This window comes from Nipponia nippon, unplaced genomic scaffold, assembly GCF_047370975.1.
Source record: "Nipponia nippon isolate SJK-2023a ecotype South Korea unplaced genomic scaffold, ASM4737097v1 scaffold_7, whole genome shotgun sequence".
NCBI lineage: Eukaryota > Metazoa > Chordata > Aves > Pelecaniformes > Threskiornithidae > Nipponia > Nipponia nippon.
In genome coordinates, this window is record NW_028262391.1 from 34,926,525 (window position 1) to 34,943,509 (window position 16,985).

Here is a 16,985-nt window from a genome sequence, read left to right on the forward strand (position 1 = left end):
CTTCACAAAATTGGGGGAAAAAAGTGCTTCTGATGGACTTGCTCCTACTGTTTTCTTTGTAGCTGTTTCCAGAGCTCAGACCATCTGTTCCTTGTTGTAGGTTGTTAAGTGAAATGTGCTGCCAATACAAATAGCTCTGCTTGATGTTTGTTTGCATAAATTGTTTTGAAAGCTTCATGACGAATTTTAAGGATTACTTACAGGGGTAGGATTCTGTGGAGGAGGAAATATAAATTTGATGATGCATGTTGGAATCCATTAATTTGTTTGGAATTTATTATAAAAGCGAACATCCTATGCATTTGTTGAAGGGAGGAGGGAAACAATTTCATCTTGAGCCCAGAAAGTTATGGTGACGATATGCTAACTTGGCCACATCGCGGTAAACGTGAGCAATCTGCCTTTGCATCTTTCTGAGCTTAGTTGCCTTTACTTACCCAACTAAACTCTAGGCAGTATTTCTGACTCACAAAATTTCAAAGCAGTGAAATCTGCTTGGATTTTGTCTGCCTTGGGAGCCTTACAATCAGGTTTTTTTCAACCTCTTAGACATTGGACAGTTGTGTGGGTTCAGTGGCCTTGAAATGAGTGACAAAGATAAGTGAGGTGAGTGGAGGGGAACTATAATTGGCTGCTATTGATTATATGGCTTACTGCAACGTGGGGACTCGCCTGGGATCGGCAGCAATGTTGTGCCACATGCACTATAGCACATGAGGGGATAATTCCTGCTCCCCAAAACTGGTGATCTGTAGGCTGCCAGAAGGTGAGGGAGGAAATGTATGTAAGGAGAGAAGGGATTTGATTAAAGCTAAGTTGGTGGCAGAGCTTGCATAGCCAGACTTCTTCATCCTGACCTGTATGCGTGATGGTGCTGCCTGACACGGAAATGTTTGCAAGCAGTGGGCTCGGAGCAGGTTATACAGAACGCAACTCTTTCCTTGTAGTTTTGCACCTCCTCTTAGCAGAGACTAATCCGGGTGGTTTATCTTCAGCCTTACTGTTTGGGAACTTCAACTAGTTGAAAATGAAATGGTTACCTTCCTTCCCATCAGACCTTTGAATCTGGATTTTGAATGACTGGGCAGTCAGATGTTCCTCTTGTCTCTACGAAACTGTACATTAAAAACACAACCGCACGTACGCACACACACGCTCCTTTGCTGCTCATCACAGCTTCGCAGTGGTAATTCTCCGGTTTTAAGTGAATTGACCTGGCTGCTTTCATCTTCAGGTAATGCAGCCCCAGTTTATAATTCAGACCAGGAGCTTATGGAGATTTAGAAAGAGGCCCAGAGCTTTGCTTTACTGTGCCAGTTAAAGCATTTATACTGATGACAGTTAAATTGTTGAGGGCTCTGTTATTCATTTACATCACAGACACTAAGGTCCTCTGACGACCTACTGCAAATGTAAGCCAGATGTACCTAAACATATCTATTGTACATTTTACTTCATTTCAAACACTTCTCCTGACTTTCAACTCAAACCTTCTGTCTGTCTTGTCATGCTACAGTGTTTAATGATATTTTATTGCATTAGTTCACAAAACCCTTGAGTTTTTCAGTTGTCTTAAGCTAATGGACTGGATCTGTACCCATTTGCTAATACAAGATCTTTTTTAGTAGGTAGCAGAGCTATTAAACATAAATCAAGGTTTCCGATAAAATATTAGGTTTCTGCTGCATCTTACAAAAGGATAGTCTGCAGTTTTACCTGATTATTATATCTTACAAGCTATAGTTAAAGCTTGTTTGGGGATTTACTGCATTCCATACCCAGTAATTTCATACAAATCCATAATGATTATTTTGTATGTTCCTTTCATTTAGCTCATAAAAGAAACAGCATAGTTTGCTAGCTGTAGAAATGAGAGCCATCCCCTATTGTTTCTTTTGGAAAGATGCACTAAGAACCTTTTTTTAATAAAAAGTATTTCTTCATTGCTTAACCTGTGTATCAAAAATCAGGCAGTAAGGAGAGATCCTGCTGTAGTAAGACAGAACTAGCCTGGCTTGCTACAGGGAGGAAAGCAACACTTTGTTGTAGCACTAAAATCTTTATGTATTCTTTTGAAAAATAGGTTAAAAATGTATGAGCTTTGGGGAGATTTATAATCTTATTGTCATACCTTCAGGAGTGAGCAGGTGTCTCCTATTCACCTTTGGAGCAGGGACTTTTTCCTTTTGGAAGAAAAAGGTTGAGTATTTGGCCTATTCTCTGGTCCCAGCTGTGGAAAGCACTCCAGCGCCGGCTTGGCTTAGTGTTGTTCTTGGTACATCCTTCCAAAGTGTCTCCACTCCCTGCTGCTATTTTTAAGTACATGCTCAAGTCTGTCTGAAGCAAATATGATAGTGGTTAGGCTGTCCCGAAGTATTGCCCTTGATAGGAAAGCACTGAAAGATACACTTCAGAGCATATGCTTTCTTTGAGTGGGATGCAAAGGATGTAATTGCGCTCTAATTTTATATTATAACAAGCTAAGAAATATGCATCACAACTTGATCTTATCTGTACTGGTGTAAATCTGGAGGAGCTTTACAAAAACCTTTTGGAGTCGGTTTAGAATTACGCTTTGTGAAACAGAGCACAGTGTGGCTTGTTTCTTGGCCAGAAGGTAAATACCGTTGATTGGAGCAGGTCGGGAACTTCTGATAAAAGATTTATTTGGAAATGCTGATGCGATAAAACAAAGTTTTAATGAAAATGGATCTGTCCGATGAGAATGTCTTGGGCCTAAGATAAGGGAGGGAGCAAGATGGGGCTGTTCACCCAAAATAGCCACAAGGATGTCCCCTGGGATATGGGGGTCCCGGGTTCAAGTTCCCTCTGTGGGACTCAGAAAAACCTAGTCTGTCACGACTCAGGCTTGTGGTTAGCCTTGTGGTTATAATGGGGTGAATGTGTCGCATTTGGGGATGGAAGGATGAAATGTTTTGAAGCTTTGTACTGGAATGCAATGCAGAGAGAAAACCAGCTTAGAAACCTCAAACATTTCCTTGTGAAACAGGGTTCTTGTTTGTAGCTTGCAGTACAACTGTTTTTTCTTTCTTCAAACTTTAGTTTACCCTGGTTTTGAGGCAATGTTACCAGCACTGTAATTCTTGTAGTCATCTGCTGTTGCAGTATCTATTACATTCCTAAACAATGCAGTGTATTAAAGTGAGAAGTCCAAAGAGTTGGTCTATGGTGCTATTGTAAAGGAGCAAGAAGACAATCGCACTTTTACGTAGGTTTAATTAATGTGTTTTGCAGACAAAGTTTGGTCTGATGTTTGTACTTGGGTAGGTTTTTACCGAGTAAGCTTGCAAATGCGTCTAGGTAGTGGCTGGAGTCGGGCTAGTGATAGCAGATGCCTTTATACTAGGTGATAACACCAGAGTGACCTTACAGAGACTCTGTTTCTCCAAAGAAAAACAATGTTAATTGTTGACTGTACATTATCTTTTGAAATACAGTGCTGTCTAAACACATGGGACGTCATCCTGTATCACTGAAAAAACAGAAGCAAGCACGGTGTATTTGCTGATCAGTGGATACAAGCGGTTTTTCTTTCAACGTTTTCTCAACTGAAAAAAAAAAAAAACAAAACCACATCTAAGCTTCACAAGTAAACCACTAGAAATAACACGGCTAGAAATGCGATCATCTTAATGAGAATTTAGAAGACAAAATCACTATTACAGCTCAGGGTCCTTCAGGCTGTTACTGAAGTGTGCCACTGTCTGTGTGGCGAGGCTCAGATTTTGTAAATCAAGGCACCTCCTCCAGCCGTTTGGCGTCTGGGGCGTTCCTCTCAACGGAGATGCTGACTTGGGGGCCATTGCGTTGGCTCTGGGGATGACCCCAGCTCTCCACTGGATGTCAGTGTTCCCCAGGAATGCAGCTGCCGGAGCACTTATCTGGCAGTAAAAAAAAAAAAGGGGGGGGGGAGGAAAAACTAAAGAAAATTAAAGAACAAAACAACCTTGACTCTTCAGGAAAGCTGTTTAGAAACAAGTTTTGTGACTGTTCAAATCAGCCTTACTTATAAGGCAAACCTCGGCAGAAAGATCATGTTTACACTAAAAGACACATCTTGCGTGACTTTTGGGCTCACATGCCAAAAAGAGTTGGATTTAGTTTCAGAAAAAAAACAAATGAACATTCTTCACTCATCTCCCCACAGTCTTGATGTTTTGATATGCTGCAAAGTGACTGATTCTCTTTTTGTCTCTGACAGTTTTTCTTTTTTCAATAGCCACAAAAAAATATTTTTTCAAATCAGTGAAAGCATGAGTGTGTCACTAAATGATTGATTGCTTGCTGGGTTTCAGCTTTTGATAATTAAGCTTAACACAATGTCTCCTCTTCACTAGAGAATGGTATTGTGCCAGATTCAAATGACACATGAAAAATTGAAATCAGAAAATAAAAACCTTTTAAAAACCAACTGCTCCCATCTGTTGCGCAGTTCAGAAGGGAACATAACAGTGGAAGAGGGACAGAGCATGGAAAACGGGAGGAGGACGAGTGGTGAGCTCCTTCACAGGCTCCACCTTCCACACTCACAGAAGTGCCTCCATGTGAAGTTCTTGTTTCTTGAAGATATGTCTCTTTTGAACACTAAACTGGATTCACAAAGAGGGAATTTCAACAAGGATTTTCCTGAACAACCAAGGGGGATTTGTAGCACATGCCCAGCTGTATCTTTACAGACTGTAGTTGAGAATGTGTTGAGTGTGAAGATGTAGTCCTGCATCTTAGTCAGAACATGGTGTTTCTTGACAAAAGGGCAGATTTCTAAATGGAAGTTCAGAAGATGTTTCTGGCCATGATGTGGGGTATATTTGAGGGCCCTCTCACTAATTTGGGAAAACCACCCCCAAACCTGAAGTGCATTTTCATCTCGAACTTGCTCAGCAATATTAACGAGCCCTGTGTGTGTTAGCAAAACTGACTTCTCCCAGGCTGTAACAAGGTTAGCTCCTTTAGTCACACTTCAAGGTTTAGGCTGGAGTTTTTAACCTAAAAAACCCCCCTAAGACACAAATGTGTGACAGCCCTGGCTGACCTGAGAATTACCGGGGAGAACCAGGGGTGAATGTCCTGGTGTTTTGAGTTAAAGATAGCTTGCCTGCTAAGTCTCAAGAGAATAGCAGTACACCAGAACCAGGGTTTGACTTTACAAAAACTTGAAGACAGAAGTTCACATGCATCTCATTGGGAGCTTTCCTTTGATAAAGACTTCCGACCTGTTATTTAGCTTAGTTTAGACAATCAGCCCAAGCTAAGGATGTCATCTTTTGCATTACAGAGCCACTTGCAGAGGAATGAGCCCCTCCTCTGGGGACAGGAGTGACGAGCAGTGACAAACCAAGCCAAGAACTGACCTTGCATTGTGTTGCCCATGAGAGGTGATGTGTGTGCAGGGAGAGGCACTGAGCAACTCTGAAAGGTGGGTAAAGCTTGGGACTGACTGTCCCAGATGCCTGTGGCTTTCCAGAGATGTTTGTCTATGCCTAGGGTAGATTCTTATTGTGATGCTTAGTTGTGCACAGCACAATGTTGAAGTAAAATTGTGCTGGAGTAATGTGCTGAATAGGGATTAAATACCTTCCCCTGGAAGTGGCCTGTGCTTGACATAAAGCAGTGAGCCCAGGTTATTAGCTCTCTTTATATTTTGGGGCAGAATGTATGGGTCTAACTTGTCAGCTGTTTAAGGACATGAGAGAGTAAATCACCTTTATCTAAAAGACACTCTGAACTCTTTAAGACTGGTAGCCAGATCTGATTCAAGAAAAGGATTCTGGACAAAATTGGAAAAACCTGGACAAAATTTTCTTTTGGACAAAATAGCTGAGGTTGCTTCTCAGTCTGAGAAGCCAGGAAGTGAGTAAAGCATTTTCCTCTTGCTTTTGGTTGAAGGTCTGACTTTTTTAGAAGCTCTGCAACCTCTGAGTTCCTGGAAAGCTGAACCAGAGGGGTTGACCAATAAACACTTCTGAAAAATTGCATTACCTTATACTGCTCCTTAAGGTTGTTAATGCTGTCCAAGCTAAGCTCCTCTCTTGCCTTCTGTAAACTCCTATGTAAAGAGCCAAATGGGAGTGTCTGCTCCATGTTTTTATCCCCTACTTTATTCATTGCCTTGTTTCTGTGCTTAAAGTGTCATAATACAGTGGGCCAGGAGTTACGGTGTTTAATGTCTTATGAACATATGCAAGCAAAACTGTGAGTAAATGGGTTACTGTTCAGTTGATTTTTCTCTAGTGATTTAAAGCAACTTGTGCACGTGTGACCTATGATGAATTTCAGCAGGGGGCATGGTGCTAAAAGTAGGATCACGCAATGCCTAGTGGAGCTGCAGTCTGTGCAGTCAGAGCTGTTTTGAGCTGCAGTAGGGAAGACTGAACCTTGTGACATTTAGATAGGATGCAGAGTTATTTGATTTGCTCTTTTCAGTCTTCTAGATTATCACATGCAAGTAAAAAAACAGCAAACAACATAAATAAGTGAGATCCTTGCCTGTAGGTTTAGCAATGGATTGTCTGACTGACACTTCAGGTGACTTCTGCAGATTGCTAAAATATTTTCTGAATTGGATACAGCTGGGGAGCTGTCTGATAGGAAGCTGAAAACTGGCCTGTCCTGTAGTGCCTGTATGCCTGTAGTCAAACATGCTGAGAATCTCCTCTCTCCTCCCCCCAACTTTTTTGAGGTGTCAAATACCTGTAAAGCTCTGAATGTGCCAGACCTGAAGGGATATAAACCTGGTGAACTATGCTGTATTCACTAAATTCCAATAATAAGTTGGAGGATCAAACCCTGACAGGAGCAGACTGATGTAGCCTGATTGACTGCTGGGATGGATGCAGCACTCGGCCTGCTGAGAAGCCAGGCCACAGAAATCCTGTCTAGCTTACATCAGTGGGAAATAGGCATCTGGGCTGCTAATTTTATATGTGATTCTTTGTAAAATGTAATCTTTACCATTCATTCCTACAATGTGTTTTCTTTCCTTGTGACCACCACACAGTGTTTATTTGATCACGCTGAGAACCCACATCTTATCTGGTCTTCTAACTTTTTCCTTTTGAAAAAGATAACGGAGGAAGGGGGGATCAGAGCAGGGATTGTGGATATCAGAGTGGTATTGTGGATAAATATCCTATTTGCATCTGCACAGTTAGTCACAGTTGAATATTAAAGCTCCCATTATTTTCAGCAGCCTTTACAATGTGAGACTGAAATTCTGTTTAATTTTTACTGGAGCTGTAGTTTTGGCTTCTTTCCTCCAAGAAAGATACTCAAGTTGCTCCACACTGGGAGGTTTACTGAGTTCAGGCAGTGCATACATGAATTAGAAATAAATAGGTTTAATTTCCTAAGGTCTTACAGGAACGTTAATGGTTAAGCCTTGCTAAGGGATTGTGCTTTCTTCCTTTACCAATTCTCTCCCCTTCATCTAGAAGAACAACATTTTTACTTAATACAGTCACTAGAAAAAAAAAAAAACTTAGCTTGTAAGTGACCCTTGACTACATTGGCTCTTGTGGCTGACCCTAGGTTAAAGGATACCGAGATAGCTCAAGCCTGCTTTTTGTCAGCGTTTCCATTCTACAGGAACTCCTGGAGATGCCTTGGTGGGAATCCTGTGATAAAACTGGAGCTCATTTCTCACTTACAGAAAGGAAAACAAAACTGAGGAAAGAATGTTTCCTGCTACTCTTTGGTCAGTCGATAAGCTTAATTGGCCAGGCCTGCCTGCTGTACATTGATTGTACCTACTAATAAAAGAGCTATTGATTGGCACTTTATTTAGCACTGGCTTGCATGGACTATAGTTCCTGCTAATGTTATTACTACATCAACCTCTTCCTGTTCCCCAGCTCTTTAGCACTATAAATTATGTCAAATGCCACCAGTGTTTTCAGTGTTCTTGGCCTCTTGGACAGTTTTCTTTAAGCTTTTGACTGCCTTAGTACACAGTGTGTCATCTCTAATATGTGTGAAAATGTCTAATGGGATGCTGGAGGAATGTAGATGCTAACTTTTTATGAAAAAGTACTGGAATTGTTATGCTTACGTCTTTTATTTTAATTGGACCTCAGAAATCAAATAAATTGATATTCCTTGACATCTGTTTAATGTGACTGTGATTAGTGAGCAGTGGTGGCAGATTAATGGAGACAAATACCTGTCTCTGGAAATCTGCACTATCTTTGTAACCTTGCTATTACCAGTAGAGGTCGGTGTACAGGCTCCTGTCTATATGTGAAAGCCCTAGATAATGTAAAGATGGGGATTGGTTAAATAATGGGTTGAGACTAAAAGCAAACACCTCCAGCAGCCCTAGACTTTGCGAGCATGGTACTTGGCTTCTTTGCTACTGATGCTAGGGCTGCCCTGAAAGCAGAAATGTACTCGGGATGGACCAGTCCCCCTTCTTGTTAAAGCACAGAGCAGCGGTCCTGTACCCATCGCAGGAGCAGATCTGGGGCCTCGTTGGTAAGAAGTGCTGCTCTTGATCTCAAGACAGAGAGTTTTGAGGTTCAAGCGGGTAACTGGTTTTTCAGACCCCAGTCTGCCATAAAAGGTCCTGTTAGCATAGGTGAATGATACAATTTTCTGCATCCCATTATGAAATGAATATTGATAGAGCCTAGCACAAGAAGTCCTGCCTCAGTTGAGGTTCTGTCTGTGCTACTATAATATGACCCCTTAGTGTGTTTTATAGAGAAAATGTTTCGGATATCAATAAAAGCTCAGTAGAAATGAGCAAGAATGGATGGCCAGTACTAGTATGTAGTCCTCTTTGTCTGAATGATAATAGTAAAAAAAAAAAAATTAGACAGTCAAAATATCCAGTTTTTAAGCTGTACGCTAGTTTGGAAGGAGTTTGGTGTTTCTCAATTTCTTGATCAAGTTTCAGTCTTTGTGGCTGGGTGGAGGTTGTTCGTGTAGGCATTACTTAAAGGGATTAACACTATTGAATCATCAAGTTAATACCTAATTCTTTTTACCTCAAGTAAAGCTTGCACTGAATTTAATGACTGAGGATAGGGGTGTAGGTAGCTGAGTGGAGATTGTTGTTCATAGCTGTGAGGAGTCACTATTAAATGAGCATCTGCAATACAGATTGCTGAATTGGTAAGCTGTATTTTTGTCCCAGCAATTCAGAAGTGGGTAAGATATCTCTGATGTTGTTTCTGCAGATCCCAGAAACTTGTGCCAGCATTGTGGGTGATAATAGGGGAATTTTGACCCTTCAGGCCAGATGTCAGGGCTTACCTGGCATTTAAGTGTTGAGATCATAGCCTAGGCTTGGGAGAGAGCTCCCTGGAAAGTCTGGCCGATAGTGTTGTAGTAGGAACTGGAAGGTGCTGAGGTCTCCAAACCCTGGCCTTATGCTCTTTGGAAAAGCAGAGCAATAACTCGCTTCTATGGACTTGAAACAGTAATATAAAATATACTTTAACTTTTTGTTTGCTTTCCTGTACATTAACCGGACGTAGAGCTACTTGCATGTACCATGGCAGGTCCGAGTTGTGAGCAGCTCTTTGGAAACTTTTCCTGAGTATGTGCCAGTAAAGCATTAATGGTACCAACAGCCAACACATGTGGTACTTCACAAACTGAATTGTGAATTCAGCTATAAAGGAATCCAGTGGTCCCTATTTTTAAGGCTTTTTTCACTAAGAAAAACAGTAAGAGACTTTATTAGCAACTTCTTCCAAGCATCCCTTTCCAATGTAGGATTGATGTTATCTGTTTTGCAGGAGAGTGGAACACATTGCGAGAAAAATAGTTTTAATGTGTTAAATCTCTGGTTCCTTCTCTGCAATATTTGTGTTCTCCACTGCTTTAGTTTATAACATGACATTTAAATATTACTTTGGAGAATCAGAGATATATATGTAAATATACTGATACCTACATTGCATTAAGAATAATATCCGTTTTGAGAGAGAAACAAAACTGTGCATTCTTATATGCAGATCCTTTACCTTTGCACCTCTGTTTGTATTCCTTCTGACATAAGAGCATTTGCACTAGTATATGCTGTGGGAGATTCTTAGAATGAGCCCAGAAAATAGAACCAGAAAAGGTGTGACAGACCCACGTTGCAAACTTCAAATATAACGTCTCTGCTAAAATGGTAAATTAGTGAAGAACGTGGTAAACTTAAAATCCAGGAGACATGGCTACAATTGATACTGTAACATTCCTCCCCATGCCCATCAAATCATCTTTCAGATGAAAAAATTCTTTGTGGTTAATGAAATGTTGGAGACAGAGTGTAGCTTGTTTCCTCATATCAAAGGCTATTTCTTCTAACATTTATTTCTAATGCCTTTAAAAGAACCTTGTATTTTAAAAGTGCTTTTTTTTAAGAAAAGTTTTAGATCTCAAACAATAAGACTATCAAATGAATCTACATGACATCCCAGAGAAAACAGTTTTTTTCACTGCTTTAGAGGTTTAATCTGCAAAACACCAGCATGTGAGGATCATGACTGGAGGCATGAAAGCCCAGGGCCTTGGTTTTGATATAATCATGAACTTCACAGAGCAGTGCTGATTTATAGCAGTTGAGGATCTGGCTGTGAACTGCTTGTGGAGACCTGACATCCCTTGTGACTCTGGGGAGTTTTATAACTTGGTTCTTCCATCTCACTCCCATTATAATACGTGTGATGAGGAACAAATTACTTGTGCTTTGCCTAGTAGTGCTCTGTTACAACTCTAGTGGCTTTTGCATTGCAACGTTACTTTTTGTTTCAGTGTCTGAGCTTTTAACTGGTGATGTTGCCATGCACTGAAGTGCTTTCAGAGTGTGTTTATGTATAGGAACATTTCTCAGCTCCCCTTGTATTTCATGAAGTCCTCATTCCAATTTTCCTATTGTACAGTCTTCAGCATAGTGTCTCCAATTTGTTGTGTGGTATGGTTTTTTTTTTTTGTGTAGCAGCAGTTGTAAGTGGAATTGCATGGAGCTTGTCAGTTCTGTCAGAAGATTGTACTTGAAGGAAATGTGTGTAAGCTCCAGTTCTGTGTGTGTACACAGGGAAACAACTTGCTCATATGCCATGGTGCCATCTGGCCAGCTTTGTGACTGGGCTTCCCCTCCCAGCCCTGGGAGCCATGTCCTGGTCTCGGTTGGAAATCTGGGTGCAGGAGTGCTCACCTCTCTCCTGGGGCAGGGATTGGGCACAGCATGGCCTCAGGTGGGCAGAGTTATTGGTGCCATTCGCTGGGAGCCTCACGTGCTTCCCTGCCGCAGTGAGCACCTAGCACCCCGTTAGCCTGACTGTTACAGACACACGGATCAAGGAGGGGGGCCAGAGGTTTTTCATGCTAATTAAAGGTAAAACTTACTGTAAGCAAAGCAAAAATTAGAAAGGAACAGAGAAAGCACAATATATGTGTGTTCCATTTATTAGTTATGTGTGCTATTTAGAAGTGTAATGAATCTGTCCCTATAATTCCAGCTGACACTTGCTTAGCACCCTTGCAGGACAGCGGTGGAGTGGGGGGGTGATGCTTGTGCTGGCTGTGGTTGCTCCAGGTCTCTTTAGCCCTGCTGGGCTCTCCCGAAATACCAGAGGAGTGGTAAGAGCCGGCACTCTGCAGCACGGTGGAAGTCAGAGTGTTGCTGGAAACTTGAAGCAGTTGTGGAAACTCTGCTGTGCCTGTGCACACCGTGACTTGCAGTGGTTTATAAATCTGACAGCCTGGCTCCCTTTCACAAGGAGAGGGGAAGGCTCTCTAGGATTACCCCCTGCCAAACTGCAACTGCCCACTCCAAACCCTGAAACAGCTAAAGCCAATGTTCAGATAAGGACTATAAAATATGAATGTGCACCATAGCCAGCTATTTTAACAGGGCTGTAACTACTGCAGATAATGTGACATCCCTGTGCCCTGCACTTGTATGAATGCCGGCACTGAGATGCACGTAGGAAATGTTCTGAGAAACGCCGGTAACAACCCAAAACAAACTGTGGAGTAAGATCTGCAACAGGAGAGGTTAGGGAAACAAGGGTGTACCAGCAATCACAACAATGTTAACCCCAAAATCAAGACCACAGAATGTGAACATGGGTTAGCAATTGGTGTCTTCTGCTGTTAGTACTTCTTCCTGCTGTTCTTCCACTCTGAGCTTGGCTCCTGGAGGGAAGGTTCCGTTCTTTAACTGGTGCAAGTTAAAAATCGGCAAGCTAATTCCGTAGTTATTTTTCAAGAAGCAAAATGCAGCTTTACAAGTGGCGTTCGGATATACCAGGGTGTGTTTGATGGTGCTTCATACCTCACAGTGCTTCCAAGGCAAGTATTAATTGCCCCATAAAACACGCTCTGTCGTGTCTTGTGGCTCAATGTGTTACATGTCTGTGCAAACTTGTTTTATAGCCCTAACAGCCCACTACTGCTTCTGAGAAATGTTTTCCCTTTTAATGGGGGAAAGAAAAACAACATTTAAAAGTATTATAATGGTGACAAGGAAGAAAGAATGCTATAGAATTTCCACTGGCCAGAAAAGCTGTTGCAGATTAAACACCTGTTATAAATGGGTGCACATATATTATTTTGTATTAAGGAGTCCTCTGTCTAGAGATCAAATCCATCTCCTGATTTGAGGCGTTACCTGATATCTGGGGCAAATGCTGCCTTAATTTGCCTTGGGGCAGGAGTAGGAGGGTATGTGCAGCTGCAGCCATGTCCTGTGGCTCAGGGCCACTCAGCAAAGCTGTGCTTGGTGCTCCAGAACATGCCACGGCCTTCATAACCTCATTGCATGCGAAAGCCAGTTGCTGTGGGTCTGACTGTTATTTATCTGTCATTGACATGACTGTTATTCCACAGTCATTATGGCAACTGAAAACAACAGAATGGACCTCTTGACTATTGAGAATTTTAATTGTCCTTTCCAAGTCTTCTAGTTCTACTCCCACATCTCCAGGAATGAGAATGAGCAAGCCAGCAAGCAGATTACAGCCTATCCCCAAAGATTTACACATGGTGTAACTTCACTGAGGTCAAAATGGATTATTTCCAATGTCTAATCATAAGCATGTGGCCGAGTCTGTGTGGGGCCAGGTTCCAAATAAAGGAGAGAGTATTCCTGTATATACATGCTAGTAGGTGTATAGTAGTAGTACCTGGAGGGGTCTGTGGGAATACATCCTTCCACCTAGTTTAGGTGCCTGTACTGCAGGATAAGTCTCCCTCTATGCTGAATGGTCTTCCCAGTCACCTGGAAGATTGCCGTAGGTTTCCTTCTTCAAAATTATTTCTGGGGTTAATCTGTATGATCAGAGTAAGCTTAGGTCCTTGCCCCACTCCTTCCTGGTTGTCTTCTGATTCGTAATTGTGAGCAGAGTCGTAGTCAAGCCCCAATAAGGGGTTTGGAACTTGCTGTTCCTCTTTAAAAGGTATTTTTAGCCCATTCCCCCCTGTGCAATAAGTAGTTAATACTGGATTTAGTACCTGCTGTGCTGTGAGCTATTACCTTTGTGATATGGGAGCATTTTATAGCCACTTTTCACTCCATACCGCTGGCAGAATGATTTCATGATGTGTATAGATGTTGAAGATTCAGACCTCAGATTTGTCCATGTGTTGCCAAGTATCTAGCATAGGCACCCAATTAAACTGTAATTTAGTTTTTCTTGGTTTGTGCTTTGCTAAATCTGGATTATTTTTCTGCTTTTAGCTCAAAAGTGAGGAAAGATCCAAAGATATTCAAGTGACAAGTCTCTGGCAAGGAGATCCAACTGAAGTTTACCCATTAAAAACTGCAAAAGTACAATTTTCTCTACCAAAACTAAGCTGAAGGTCTTGCTGAGATTTGGGCCAGAATATTTGTGTTGCTGCGTATACTGTATGATATACGCAACTTCTGCATATAATAAATACACAATATTTTCAGGCACTGCTGCTGCACAGTAGATGAGCAGGAAATTGTTTTTATTTGCAAGTAATGTGATGTGAAGTGAAAGGATACTCTAATTTATGAATAAGTAAATCTTGCTTTTCCAAGAGTTAATTCCATGATGTATAAACAGTTTTCATTTTACATTGTAAAACCAGTTGAAGTTAGAACCTAATTCATAAACAAACATTTTTAAGATTTATGAAGCCTTCCCTGTGTGTTCTTAGGACACACAAGGAACGTGCTTCCCCTGCCCATGTAAATTATCCCTTGTGAAATCCATTTTTGTGATTTATCAATCCTCTCTACCCTCGCTTGCAGGCTAATGTATCCGAGAGCTACAGTGTGGAACAGTCCCTTAAATCAAGAGGAAATAAGGAGGTTTGTTAAAGCAGATTAAGAAGTTGAAGGGGGTGGTTCCACAAACCACTACTCATGTCGGTGTCCTCGCTGCTTCACGAGCTGAAGTTAGAGGAAGAGCTTTGCACTCTTAGCAGCGTGCTGTCCGGCAGGCCAGCGTCGAGCAGTGCGCTCAGCCCCGTTCTGCTGAAGCTGAGGCAGTCTGCTGATCTGGAGTGGGGATGGGAGGCCGAGGGCAGTAGCCAGTTCTGAGGTGATAGCAAATGCATCTTTTGGAAGAAAAAGTAGGACCAGGAGGAAAACTATGCAGTTTAAGACTGGCACTGTATCAAAGCTGTTTCTTGCCTGTCAGAAACAGCAGCAACAAAACCAAAACAAAACAAACACCCACAAACAAAATGTGTATTCAAATCTTGTGATTCACACGGCTTTAAAGTGAGCTCATGCAAGGATAGCGGTGTGGCATACTTTATAAGAAATGTGATATCTTGTTATTTTGATGCACACAATGTCTTGCCAAAGGAAAGAGTTTTACAGTCCCAGATAGTTTTGTTTAACCTTCAGTTTCCCAACTGGGTCTTGTCACAAAACTCCCAGTTTGTGTTCATAGAGAAAATGCTTTCAGAGGCAGTGGTTCCCTGTCTGGCTAGAGCTCCAGGAGGGACCATAATTTTGAGATGGCATCTTGGGCATAACATTAAGTATTCCTTGGGTGTTTTGGGTTTTTGTTTGTTTGGTTTTTTTTCTTGAATACTGATAGAGCAATTTCCCTGGTAGTACCCGGCAAGACATTCCTGGTCAGGTTGAGAGCCTGAAGCCTGATAAAGATGAGGCTATCAAGAATCATCACGAACAAGGCCAAGATGGGGAGAAAGGACAGAGAAGACTTAATTTTTCCGAGTCCTTCTAAAATAGGGCACTTGTCAAGGCCATGAAACTCCAGCGAGAAGCCTTAGCCTGAAGGCATGGAGAGCCCTTGTGGCATGAGGTCAAGGGCTGGACCACCTGCCTGTGGAAGGAGTACACAGCACGTAGCTATTGCCTGATGAGAGCCTGGAACTACTGAGAGACTCTGTGAAGCATATGGGCTGCAAAGTATTTGGGAATATTTTGTTGCTAGACAGACCAAATTAATTTTTCATGGGAAAAATCAGTGGGAGTAGCAGGATTCAATATGCTTAAAAATTAGGCATAAGGTAGATACGTTGTTAATCTCTGTCCTTGTTATCAATGGAAGAAACTACATGGTTGTGTTGCGGGAAGTAGCCTATTCTATTCGTGTCTGACTTGCATGAGCTTGTGCAAAAGCAAAATTAGTTTTCTATAGGTGTCCAAGCAAAGCATAGGCATTTTTTAGTGATGGGGTTTAGTAAGATAACTTTAAATTCCCACGGTGAGTCAACTGTGTTTACTACACACTGGCCATAAAAACTGCATCTGTTAGCCATGGGATCGTGTGTGTATACAGCTCATCGGGACACACAAAGTTAAAGCTTTGGCCAAGTCTGCAACAATACAAAGAATTCTATTAAAACAGTAAAGTGCCTTTGTTCGGTTTGACGTTTTTTGCCTTTAGATTGTGGTTATGTTTGAGTATATGAGGATGCATAAAGCAAGCAGATACTTCTCTCTAGAAATAGCTTATCTATTAGGCACTTGTAAATAATAGCAATGTAATTTGCCTGGTAAATTACTGGAGGTGAAGTAGTCTCTAACTTTCATAGTCCAGTGCAGCGATTGAGGCAGCACTGTGCTAAGTGTTGTTTGGATTTAGAATTAGAAATTATTTTTGCTGACTAGATGGTACAGCCTATGTAAACATAAATCTGTTCCTTTCCTTAAAGTGTTTCAAATAATACGGTGGCTGATGGCTCAGATAATACGATGAGGGGAAAACAACATTACAGAAATAGGTATGATACAAAGTAGTGGATTGCAGGGAGTTTGTCATGAAGGAAAGGAAAAGGTATGCTTTAAAGTAGTTACTGCAACTTTGAAGTTGCAGCTTATTGCAGTGGTTTTGGAGATGGGATGAATTAGTGTGTAACGGAGAAATCCCCACTCACCGCTGGTCAGGAAAGGAACTTTCTTTGGATACAACTTCTTGCAAATTCTCTGTTTCGTCATCATTAGCACCAAGTACCCAGGTCTATCCCATAGTGATAATTCCCAAAGATGTTTTTGTATGTAAAACTTGCACAGGTGACTGTACATGTGGATTATAAAATTCTTAGCACTAATTTGAGAAATGGGCTCTGGAATATAAATGGAGATAGGAAGATGTTTGGTAGCAAAATGTTCCTACCAAATTCATTCACTGGGGCAACAGAAATGAGCAGCTAACAGATAAGCATATGCTGATGAATGGAAACGTTTCTTGACTAGTTTGAGACAACTCAACATTTAAATCACTGGTAGTGTCTTTTAATATTGATTAAGGTAAATACTCCACTGATAGCATTAGTCAATATATATGTGTAAATCAACATGTGATGTTTTTACTGTATGCTTAATGTTTCTGAGTTATGCGCTTCTGGTTCTGAAACAATGAACTGGAGGCTGGAAATCATTTTGGTTGTGACAAAAAGTACTGCCTTTCTTAAAACGTTTACATTTTAGGTAATTGTCTGCAGCGCCTGACAGCACCACCGTAGCCTAATTGAAGCTGTGTCTCAGCAGTGCCACCACAAACCATACTTCCTAGAGTTCA

General features: G+C 41.4%; 1 protein-coding gene across 5 annotated transcripts in view; it reads left to right on the forward strand.

The window, feature by feature from the left end:
* Positions 1-16,985, forward strand: part of LOC148050999 (uncharacterized) — a 269,483-nt gene that overhangs the window by 17,857 nt on the left and 234,641 nt on the right. For 2 of the 5 annotated variants that reach the window (XM_087740406.1, XM_087740407.1), the window contains exon 2: positions 5,297-5,437. The exons of 2 other annotated variants lie outside the window; for them this stretch is intronic. The gene's annotated coding sequence lies outside the window, so the exon portion shown is untranslated. Of the gene's footprint in view, positions 1-4,852; positions 4,961-5,296; positions 5,438-16,985 lie in introns of those variants that run through there. One more of the 5 variants, XM_087740408.1, reaches the window with a different exon arrangement.